Below are 12505 nucleotides of genomic sequence, written 5' to 3' on the forward strand. Positions count from 1 at the left end.
TGTATGTAGTCCAGGTTGTCTCATAGCATTTTTTCATAACCAATTTTGAACATCACTTTTTGGCAGAACGGGTGAAAACTTTTGCTCAAACAAGCTTTCTGGAGGCTTGACGAATACTCAAAACACTCTTAAAATCTTCATTAAGAAGCAGAAGCGATAAAAACCATTCTTCTAAATTCATTCAATTAGATAGCTGCTCGAAAACTGCTATACAATGCAAACAGCTGACAGGCTGAAATTTCAGCCTACGAACTTACAACGGAAAGGGCCCCAGTATTAGAATAGCAGATGTTTTATGGGGATTGTTGGCACGATATCGACCTCGTCGAGCCAAGGGTCGAACGATATCGAGCCAAGCGAATGTTGATAACAACAACGAGCTGTCGAGGACAGCTCGAATAATGTAGTAGAAAAACACCAGATGGCGCTTTAGCCAGACAAGGACAGAAGGATAACTCTTAAGACGAGACAACAAGCGTATAAAAAATAGGGCCAATTAGGGCAAAGTTCGGTAGTGGTCGCGAAACAGATTCAAATGAGGTCAAGACTGATCAACTGATCGAGAATAGGCGCCATCGAGAAGGACAATAGCAAAAGTCAAGCGACAGAAGAACGACTAAGTTTTAAACTGCGCAGTAAGTGTAAAATACACAATCTTTCGATGGAATTACAGAGAGTGGTTCAATTGAATGTCTTTTTAACGAACGCCATTCTCTGGCACGAAGGTTTGTAGAAACGGCATTTGAAATACTCAGTACAAGGTTTAGGTTTTCAAGGAGTTCTTTGAAAAACTATGGAACTGAATCCAGAAACGGGAGAACCAGAACCAGAACCTGATATGCAGAACTGAATTGCCGAGGAGAGAAAGATGGTATAATGAAGAACTAAACCATAATTTCACTGCTTCCCACATACCAAATCGGCATTAACCCACTGTAAAGCCAATTCTTCTTCTACGTTTTATGATACAAATCCGCAGATCCCGGATTGTCAACGTTTTCGCATATCGTTCCGCAGTCTTGCAATTAACTTCCGTCGATTCATCAAAGTGTCTCGCGGTCTTGAGCTCTTTCGGAAAACCCTGTATTTCGATGTATCAAATGAAGCATACTGTTCTATTTTTTCGAACCGGTTCATTCATTTTTTAACGTGACCTGAATCAACCGTACGAATTTGGTAAATTTTTTTATTAAAAATAAGCTGTTATTACGCCTGGTAACAATCTGTTTATTTGAGAAGCGTTTTGGACCTTTTTAGAATTGGCGCTCGCGTATTTAAAGTTTTCGCCGCACAGTTTAAAAATTGGTCTGTTTTCTCTCGTAGATAATCCGCCACTAATTTTCTCGATGGCGCCCATTCTTCATCAGCTGATCAGTCTTGACCCTGCCTGACGCTGTTTTGTAACCGCTGCCGAACTTGTTTCTAATTGGCCCTATTTTTGGATCAGCTAGTTGTCTCGCGTTAAGGATTATCTTTTCATCCTTTTCTCATTTCCATACGCCATGAGCAAAGCAACCTATGACTTTGAATCTAATCATCTGACGGTTTATAAAGAAGACGTGTGCATGGACGAGATGATGCGAAACTATTTTTCAACGGAAGATTTCGGAGTGAAGGCAACAAAAATGGTGAAATTTAGTTCAAAAGAAAGGGCGAATTCCATCCTAACAAAAACTTTGAAGAGAGCGGGAGAGCGGTTTGAAGTTTGACTATTGTGGAAAAGTGACAATCCGAAATTTCCGAACAGTTACAACAACGCTTTAACTCGGTTGAAAAGTATGGAGAAGCAACTAAGTCGAAATCCTGCGTTGATGGAGTGGGCGAAAAAAACGATTGAGGAGTATCAAGCCAAAGAATACAGTAGAACGTCGATTTTCCGGGGACTGACAAACCGGCGGGCGGCTTAACCGTGCGCATGAATTTGACAGTTGGTCTGTCGTAGCGAACATTTTCTACGATGAACCGATTAGCAAATACATTTGTTGTGCAGCAATCTAGTGTCTAGTGATACTTTTTGACTGGATTTTTGATAAAAGACAATAGTTAAATCTATTATTATTGATTCAAAAAATATGCTACTAGGGTATACGTACCTATAGTGGTGCTAGTACCAATAGTGGTGGTATTGCACTAAAATGCGTCTCATACGATAAATTAACAGTAGTTAAGTTATATACGATAGTGTGAAATGTTCTCTAGCCTTTTACAAAGCATTTAAAAATCAAATGGGGCCATTCCGTTTCTTAGTGACCAAAAAATCCATTTTTTTGTAAAAGGTATCAACATTTTTTCCAAATCCTTAGGATTTCATAACGATGCTCATATTTTTGTTAACGTTCTAAATGACCACATAACAACGCAATTATTAGTTCTTTAACATAGTTGTTATCAAATGATATTGTTTTATTCAAATTCATTGGCTTTTGACTATATTTACGTATTTTTAAGTGTTTTTTACGATAGTGCCATTATAGGTACACCAAACAGGCATGTTCCTATAGTGGTCCTAGTTCTAAAATCAATAAAAACAGGTAATTTTAGATTTTTTTCAACGACATTTTTTACTTGTCGTACTGTTTTCATTAAAATAAGCAACAAAAATGAGTTTTCTGTAAGTAATTTACCAAACAAAGGTCATATTTCGCTTATTTGGCTGAGTGAAAAATCGACTTCAAATCAAGCAAACTCTTCTGGGTATGGGTTGACGACAGGTACTTCAGTCAATACCTTCAGTACTTTAGTCAATATTTTCATCAACCAAATTCATACATTTTTACGATCAAATTACGCAAGAAACCAATATTATGGCAGTAATCCTTGCTATTAATACGAAAACAACTTCAAAACTAAGTTATATTGATATTATACACTGTTTTGAGGCATCTTTGTTTACCACCACTATAGGAACACAATACGACGACTATAGGAACCATACCACCATTATAGGTACAACGAAGCAATCACAAAAATATGTATTTTTTCGTTAATTCGATGTATTTTATGGTAAAAACGGTTGTGATTGCGAAGATAAAACATATTCCAACTGTTATGTGTTAAAATATTCAGAAATTGTCCTTCCTGACACTTTAAATCCATTAAAATACATCTGTACCACCACAAATTGCACCACTATTGGTACATTTACCCTAGTGATTAATCGATTATTTTGATGTGAATTTAGAATAAAACCAGTGAATTTTGAAATTTTATATGAATTTGACATTTCTTGGACCATTATTCGTGGAAAACGATTAACCGGCATCCGCCTGGTCCGAGCTGCGCGGATAATCGACGTTCTACTGTACATAAGAAAACTAACGCCGGTTGAAGTTTCGAAGCATACGCTCAGGATGTTTTATTTACCACATTTCATCGTGGTTAAAAAAACAAGCCGGGTCCGAAGCCGCGTTTGGTTTTCGATGCAAACTCAAAAAACCAACAATGTGTTTCTGAAATCTCAGCTACTGGTCGATCCTAATGAAATGGCTTCCTTGTTTGGAGTGTTGATTCGCTGCTGAGATAGGCACATTTGTGTTGTAGGCGATATCAAAGATGTTTCATCAGGTGAAAATAAGACTCGAGGATCAAGACTCACAAAGGATTTTTTGGAGAAACAGAGGTGCGAACAAATCGGTTGAAACATTAGTTATGCAAGTCATGACGTTTGGAGCAACATGTTCACCATTGAAAAGACTTGAACTACTTTTTCTTCGGAAAACACGGTACTAAACTACTGTTATTAAATAAAGATTAATTTTCTCCTACAACACTTCATTTACTTCCACATCAATCCACCAACAGAATTAGAATGAATCCACAAAAATTTCCGCGTCTTCTTCAACCGCCATCGCTCCGCCAAACCTTTCTTGAACCCCACATAGTAGCCGTCGGGTTTGGTGAGGCCGCCTTGAGATACATCTACACGTATCATATCGTTATCTACATCTAAACGAAGCTATTCTGATCGTTATTGCTTATCGGAGCGGCCGAGGTCGTTACACCAGCTTGACCAAGAGGTAAAAAGGTGTTGCGGCTAGAGAACACGAAAAAACGTACTCGTTAGCAGTGGAACCAATAATGGGTCAACATTACGTTGACGATTATTTGAACAACTTCTTTTCGTTGGAAGATTCATACAATACTGTTCAACAAGTTATCGAAGTGCATCAGAACGGAGGATTCCTTACAAGGAAGTAGTCCAAAAGAGCGTCGACAACAACGTCCTGAATCCTTATTGTTGGATGCATTACAAGCGGGGCACTCAGGTGCGCTCTCCGCGAGAGCGATCTCTCGTCGGCTGACGAGCACGAGTGCCCACCGTCTCGGTACCGATGGAGATCGATCTCTCGGTACCGATCGGCAACGAGAGGGAACGTAGAGAGAGGTCGAGAGAGAGAGAGAGAGATTAGAAGAGATTAGGGGGCATTCGGGTCCGCGACGCGTTCGGAGCAACAGCTCACCATCCTCCCGCGTATCAATGTAATAGTCGTAATAGGAATAAATATAATATAATACAATAGAACACAAAAGTGGCGACGAGGAAAAGAGTTTGTTTTTTTTTATGATTTTAACGAATTTTAACGTGTTACGTGCTTAAGGAACATTTGTGTTTCATTTATTTGATTCCGTATTATCGTGTTCGTATTGTGCGCGTGTTTTATAAAATCGGTTCACCACGTCGAAAACGTCGGAGGATGGAGACTAGTGATATGAACATTGGTGATACATTCTCGGATGCCGAATCACGCCGATTGTCTCTAAATCGGATCAACGGAGCTGGTTCAGCGGTTCAGCCCAACGTACAAGGTGTTTTCGCTGCTCAAGACGCGGCTTTCCAAGCCCAACGAGAGGGACTGTCGGGTCAACGCCCGGCGTACATCCAGCCGCCATCGCATCCTGCAGCACCACCGCCATCGCAGCCAGCAGCCCCGCTGCCATCGCAGTTCGGCGCGTCACCAGCCATGACAACTAGCACCGATAATGCAACGATTGTGCAAATGCTGAATCTACTTCAGCAACAAATGGCCCAGCAACAACAATTCATCAACGAGTTTATGCATCAGCGGCTACTAAGCCAAAGCGCCGCGCCGCCCAGTTTTCATCCCGAGCAAATAATTGATTCCCTTTCTCGTAATATTACAGAATTCCGGTACGAGAAAGATGCAGGAATCACATTTAAACAATGGTATTCGAGGTATGCGGACTTGTTTCAGAACGACGCAGCAAGAATCGATGACCCTGCCAAAGTTCGACTGATGTTGCGGAAACTGGGTACGGCCGAGCACGATCGTTTTTTATCTTTTATCCTGCCCCGTCGTCCGTCCGATTTTTCATTCAATGAAACGGTAGAGAAGCTATCAGCGCTTTTCGACGACCAGGAGACACTGCTCAGCAAACGCTTTAAATGCCTTCAGATGACCAAGAAGCGGACAGAGGATCACTTGGTCTACGCATGTCGCATCAACAAATCTTCAGTGGATTTCGAGCTTGGCAAGCTCAGCAAAGAAGATTTTAAATGCTTGTTGTTTGTGTGCGGCCTGAGGGACGAGGACGAAGCTGATCTGAGAACGCGACTCCTGGCTCGTATTGAAGATCGAACCTGCACAACCCTTCAGCAGCTGTCCACCGAGTGTCACCGTTTAGAGAATCTAAAGAGGGATAGCGCGATGATCGAGGGTCCTTTGCCGGAGCGAGTTTTAACTGTCAACACTAAAGCGGATCGCCAACTACAGAGTTTTTCCGGAACAGGCTTTCCTAAGAATCCATGTTGGCTATGCGGAGACCGTCACTGGATGCGAGAATGTACCTACCACACACACCGATGTGAAATGTGCTCGCGAATCGGTCATAAAGAGGATCATTGCAAAACAGCAGCCCGTCGCACGCCAAATAAGCGTTTCACCCAGCACGTAAGAACGCAAATGATCTCAGTAAACGTCCGTAATGTACAGCAACGGCGTAAATTCGTGCCAGTTGTGATAAACGGCACTCCAATCCAACTGCAGCTTGACACGGCATCAGACATCACAATGATCGACCGGAAAACTTGGCAGCACGTAGGAAGTCCTAAACTAATACCCTCGCCGATGATTACTCACACAGCATCGGGGGCTAACCTAACACTGGACGGGTATTTTATGGGTAGCGTTAGTGTTGCCGACCAAACCAAGATTGTCCAGATTTTCGTCACTTCAGCATGCCTGCTTCTTCTTGGTTTAGATCTGATAGACATTTTTTCACTATGGTCATCTTCCATTGATACATTCTGCTCCCAGCCCGAAGACGTATGTACCACAAATTTTGGCAATATAGATCCGCCGTCGCGTCTGAAACACACGCACGCCAAGCCAGCAAAAAATTGCGTGATCGCAAGCTCGGAAACAGACGTCAAGTCAATAATGGTCAATACGCAAGAGATAATGCTTATTAATTTTGCGGAGGTAACAAGGGAAACAGAAAAGGATCCGTTACTACAGATGGTCGAACATTACATTCGCAAAGGATGGCCTGAAAACAGAACGTATACAGGCGAACTGGCACGATATTATGATAGAAAAGATCGCTTGTCAATCGGCGGTGGATGTCTTCTTTTCAGCGGAAGGGTGGTGTTGCCCAGAGCACTGCAACAACACTGTATTCAACAATTGCATAATGCACACTCAGACATCATCAGCATAAAGGCCTTAGCTCGCAGTTTTTTCTATTGGCCATCCCTAGATGTAGACATAGATAACTGGGTAAAATCATGTTATGCATTCCAAGGAGTTGCCAAACCGCCGCCCTCAAGAGATACTGCTGTGTGTACAGCCAACCGCCTGAGACAGTTTTGTTCATCTGATCCGGTTTTCGCTAAACAGTATACGCGCAATGGATGGACCTGGGTAGCTGGAACAATTGTCAAACGCATCGGGACTGTTATGTACACCGTCCAGACGTTTGATAAGAGGATTATACGCAGCCACGTTAATCAGTTGCGCGATCGTCGCAACCGTCAGCAACATCACCAACATCCAGTTAAACCGGTTAATACAAATTTCCCTCTTAATGTACTTTTAGATACGGCACCAAACTGCACTCCTGGGTTACCGTCTAGCCCGCTACTGCAAATACCAGCATCGGTCAGCAATACATATGACACGACAGCCGAGCCCAGTTGCGCTCCTGGCTTATCGTCTGATCATCAATCGCAGACTTCGGTATCAGTCAGCAGCCCGGATGTCACCACAGCCGAGCCTAGCAGCACTCCTGGCCTATCGTCTGACCATCCACTGCAAACTTCAGCATCGGTCATTAATCCGGATGTCACCTCCAGCCGTGGCGCTGCCGCCTCATACGTTGCGAATCCAGCAATCCTGGTGCAATTTTAAGACAGGAACTACACCGGTCTTCTAGTCTTAGAAGACCGCTTAGTAGGTTCAGTGTTTATAGATGTTGTTCATAAAGAAGGGGAGATGTTGGATGCATTACAAGCGGGGCACTCAGGTGCGCTCTCCGCGAGAGCGATCTCTCGTCGGCTGACGAGCACGAGTGCCCACCGTCTCGGTACCGATGGAGATCGATCTCTCGGTACCGATCGGCAACGAGAGGGAACGTAGAGAGAGGTCGAGAGAGAGAGAGAGAGATTAGAAGAGATTAGGGGGCATTCGGGTCCGCGACGCGTTCGGAGCAACAGCTCACCATCCTCCCGCGTATCAATGTAATAGTCGTAATAGGAATAAATATAATATAATACAATAGAACACAAAACTTATAAATGGAATAGAAGCAATCGAGAACATACGATCCACTTGGATAGATCAGTTACCTAACACGGACGGAACCTGATGCAAGCTGTACACGTTTCTTCCAGCGATTGGGATACTGAACTTTCCGGTTCGCTGTACGAGCAACGGAGAGAATGAATAAGGATGGCGGAAGGTGCAAAGGATCTACAAATTTCTAGGCCGTTTACTTACTTCCGGGGTTACAACCGCTTTGTGGGCTTGGCTTGGCGGAGTGTCCGAAACTGCTCGCGGTATCGCGCCCTTGTCTGTCAGTTCGCTATCCCGGCCTTATTGGCGGACGCCTCCACGCCATCTTGCCACCACAATTTGGGCTTACCAAGCCTCCTCTGTCCTTGTGGACGGCTTAAAAAGACATTACGGGCTGGGTCGTCCGTTTCCAATGAATACAACCTAGCCAGCCCTCCAGAGCTTGATGAAATTAAAATTTTACAACTACCTTAAATTGAAAACAAATAGTAAAAACTTACTACTACTTTATTTATTCAAGATTGAATATTATGGTCAGAATGATCCCCAAAAACTGCGAGCATTATTAAAGATAGGAATCTAATTTTCCGTTTTCTTTAATTAATTAATTAATCGAATTTTTTTATTTAACAGACGGATCTATTGGTGTAACTGTTTTAATTACAGCTGACTAACTGGCCCGGTAAACCTAGTTTTACCCAACATATTATTATTTGCTGATTAAGTATTATAAGATGCAAATATAAGTGTTTAAATTGTAGGAGGCGAGCTGAACGTAGGGACATAAGGACGTAAGGACAGCAGACACAGATTCACATGTTTTTCTGTTAACAGTTCATCGTGAATTGACTTCTTTATTATTTTTGTTGACAGTTCACATCTTTTTGACATTTGTATAAATGCAAAGGTATGTACATATGTGTCATTTGACGTTTAATGCCTACACATGACAGTTCGGTCTCTGTTTGTCTACAAAATACACATTTCATTTTTTATTCATTATATTTGTTTTCATTAATATCATTGACGTTCATGAACTATTGACTATCCGGTTACGTGGTAATGAATCAAGTCTCGAAAGCCTGAATATGCCGGCATGTCCGCGTAGGACGTTACGCCAAATAGAAGAAGACGTTCATTAATCAAATAATATGTCAAAGAACATAATTTGGAAGAGTACAACAGTGTAGAATTATATAAATTGATTTATTTACATGCAAATAATTACATTGAGCCGGTCTCGTAGTACAGTCGTTAACTCGTACAACTTAACAACATGCCCGTCATGGGTTCAATCCCCAAATAGACCGCGCCGCCATACGTAGGATTGACTATCTTGCAGTGGGGGGGAATCAATTAGTCATTTAAAGCCAAGCCCACAAGTGGGTACAAGCAGGCCTTGACCGACATCGGTTGTTGAGCCAAAGAAGAAGAAGAAGAAGAATTACATTATTGTCAAATATATAACTACTATGAATCTTTAATGCAAATCTCGAAGCGCTAATGAATGGCCGATATTTTTGGTTAATCTGTTTTTAGTTAGTATGTATAGATTGGAAAGTTTACCCTTGTTAGAACACGCCACATATAATTGTCCATGGGAAGAAAACGATGTTCGTAAATCTAAACCGCAAACAGACATCGTTTGACCTTGGGATTTATTAATTGCCTTTGCAAAAGCCAGCTTGATTGGAAATTGCACGCGCTAAAAATCAATTGTTGAATCAGTTAAGAGCATTAGAATGCGTGGTAGCAACATATTTTCATAAGTAAATTTGCAATTCAGAAGTGCTGCTTCAATAATATGTTTCATTAATATTTTTCGTTCCAGTCGCGTGCCATTGCACAAACGTAGAGTTTTCAAGTTTCTTAGCAGTATAACCGGTGATGCAACTTTTTAATCTGAGAAAATATGGAGCCATGCCTGGTAAATTTAAAGAATTCAAAATTCTGTTGGATAATTAACAGCTTCGTGGGAATCACAAACTGTATCAATTGATTTGTAGGAAACCAAATCACCAGGCATTGCATCTTGTATTTGGGAGATTGAATCTTCGACGTCGACATTTTTTGCTGAAAGAATGGCTCTTTCTGCAAGTCTCGTTTGATGTACATATTGAGTTTGTATATCGAGAAATATGCAATCTATGAGTCTCCTGACGATCGACGAGTGTACAAAAAATTTGATGGCAATTAAATGCAACCCTTATCGCCATGAAAAGGAACTTTTCCGTTGCCAATATCTAACAAATGATTAGAGAAAGTCATAGGTGATGAATCCTAAAGTATTTCAACGCGCATATTTTTGCTAAGGTGTAGCTTTTGAAAATTAATGGCGACAACTTCAAGCAAGCGTTGATCTCATCAGCATATGTTGATCGTGGAATCACCGGAAGTGTTTGCCTGAAATCACCCGATAGGAGAAGTAAAGTAACTTCAAATAGTTTATTGTTATTTTTTTAATCTTTGAGTGTTCTATTACGTGCTTCCAGTGAATTTTCGTTAGTCATATTATATTCATCCCATATGATAATATTACAGTTTTGCTGAACTTTGGCTATAGATAAAGACGTGAAAATTTTCGTAGATTAGTTCTAATTCTGGTAGTCGATTTGTGTGGAAACAAATAAAGTGTAGTAGGAGAAAATACATCTTTATTTAATAACAGTAGTTAAGTACCGTGTTTTTCGAAGAAAACATAGTTAAAGTCGTTTCAATGGTGAACATGTTGCTCCAAACGTCATGACTTGCATAACTAATGTTTCAACCGGTTTGGTCGCATCTCCGTTTCTGCACAAAATTATTTGTGAATCTTGATCCTCGAGTCTTATTTTCACCATGAAACATTTCTTTGATATCGCCTACAACACAAATGTGCCTATCTCAGCAGCGAATCAACACTCCAAACAAGGAAGCCATTTCATTAGGATCGACCAGTAGCTGAGATTTCAGAAACACATTGTTGGTTTTTGAGGTTGCATCGAAAACCAAACGCGGCTTCGGACCCGGCTTGTTTTTTTAACCACGATGAAATGTGGTAAATAAAACATCCTGAGCGTATGCTTCGAAACTTCAACCGGCGTTAGTTTTCTTATGTACAGTAGAACGTCGATTATCCGCGCAGCTCGGACCAGGCGGATGCCGGTTAATCGTTTTCCACGGATAATGGTCCAAGATATGTCAAATTCATAAAAAAAATTCAAAATTCACTGGTTTTATTCTAAATTCACATAAAATTAATCGATTAATCACTATTAGAATATTTTTTGAATCAACAATAATAGATTTAACTATTGTCTTTTATCAAAAATCCAGTCAAAAAGTATCACTAGACACTAGATTGCTGCACAACAAATGTATTTGCTAATCGGTTCATCGTAGAAAATGTTCGCTACGACAGACCAACTGTCAAATTCATGCGCACGGTTAAGCCGCCCGCCGGTTTGTCAGTCCCCGGAAAATCGACGTTCTACTGTATTCTTTGGCTTGATACTCCTCAATCGTTTTTTTCGCCCACTCCATCAACGCAGGATTTCGACTTAGTTGCTTCTCCATACTTTTCAACCGAGTTAAAGCGTTGTTGTAACTGTTCGGAAATTTCGGATTGTCACTTTTCCACAATAGTCAAACTTCAATCCGCTTTCCCGTTCTCTTCAAAGTTTTTGTTAGGATGGAATTCGCCCTTTCTTTTGAACTAAATTTCACCATTTTTGTTGCCTTCACTCCGAAATATTCCGGTGAAAAATAGTTTCGCATCATCTCGTCCATGCACTCGTCTCCTTCATGAACCATCAGATGACTTGATTCGCAATCATAGGCTATTTCGCCCATGCCAAAAATTATCCAACCCAGCTTCGTGTAAATAGCGATTAGCTCATCTTTACCATTAGCAGCGAAGGTTTTCGCAATATTTCGATTTATCAGGACTATTAGATGGCTATGGTTCAATCCTATTAATACGTTGGTCGAATACGCTGGACATAAAAATAGGAAAAAAAATGTTGTGTGTGTTTTTGCCTTTTATACTCCCCATTTTTGGTGCGCTACTAACCTGAGTTACGAGTGCCGATGACGTGTCGCGGCAGTATAAAAGGAAAGCCAAATCGTTTTGCACTTCATTCTTCAGTCAGTGGTCAAGGTGTAAGGTTGCTGTTTAAAAATCCACAAAATCATCATGGGTCGCGGAAAGCACTGCACACCAGAGAAGCGGAAACACATTCATGGGCTGTTTCGTGAGAACGTCCCAATAAAGACAATCTGCAAGGCGTTCGGCTGTTCGCAAACGTTTGTGGACAACGTCATTCGTAGCGATGCTACGGGTAAATCGACAGGTCGTCCGCGAAAAACAACGGCCGACTTTGACGCGCAGATTGTTGAAAAGGTCAGGGCGGACCATTTCACTACTTGCACTCGCATCAAGCAAGAGCTTGGATTGCAAGTTTCGTCGAAGACGGTGTCTCGCCGTTTACGAAAGGCTGGGTTCTGTGCCCGGAGACCACGGAAGGTTCGGAAGCTGCAGCCGCACCACGTAGAAGCGCACATTCGGTTTGCCGAAGAACATCTAACTGCATCCATCACTTGGTGGATGAAAATATTTTTTTTCGGATGAGTCCAGAATCAATCTGGATGGTTCGGACGGCATTAAATACGTTTGGGGCCATCCTAATCAGGCGTATCATCCGAAAAACACGATAAAAACCCTTAGTCACGGAGGCGGCCACGTAATGGTGTGGGGTTGCTTCTCCTGGCACGGC

This window comes from Anopheles arabiensis, chromosome 2 (genome assembly GCF_016920715.1).
Source record: "Anopheles arabiensis isolate DONGOLA chromosome 2, AaraD3, whole genome shotgun sequence".
Classification (NCBI taxonomy): Eukaryota; Metazoa; Arthropoda; class Insecta; order Diptera; family Culicidae; genus Anopheles; species Anopheles arabiensis.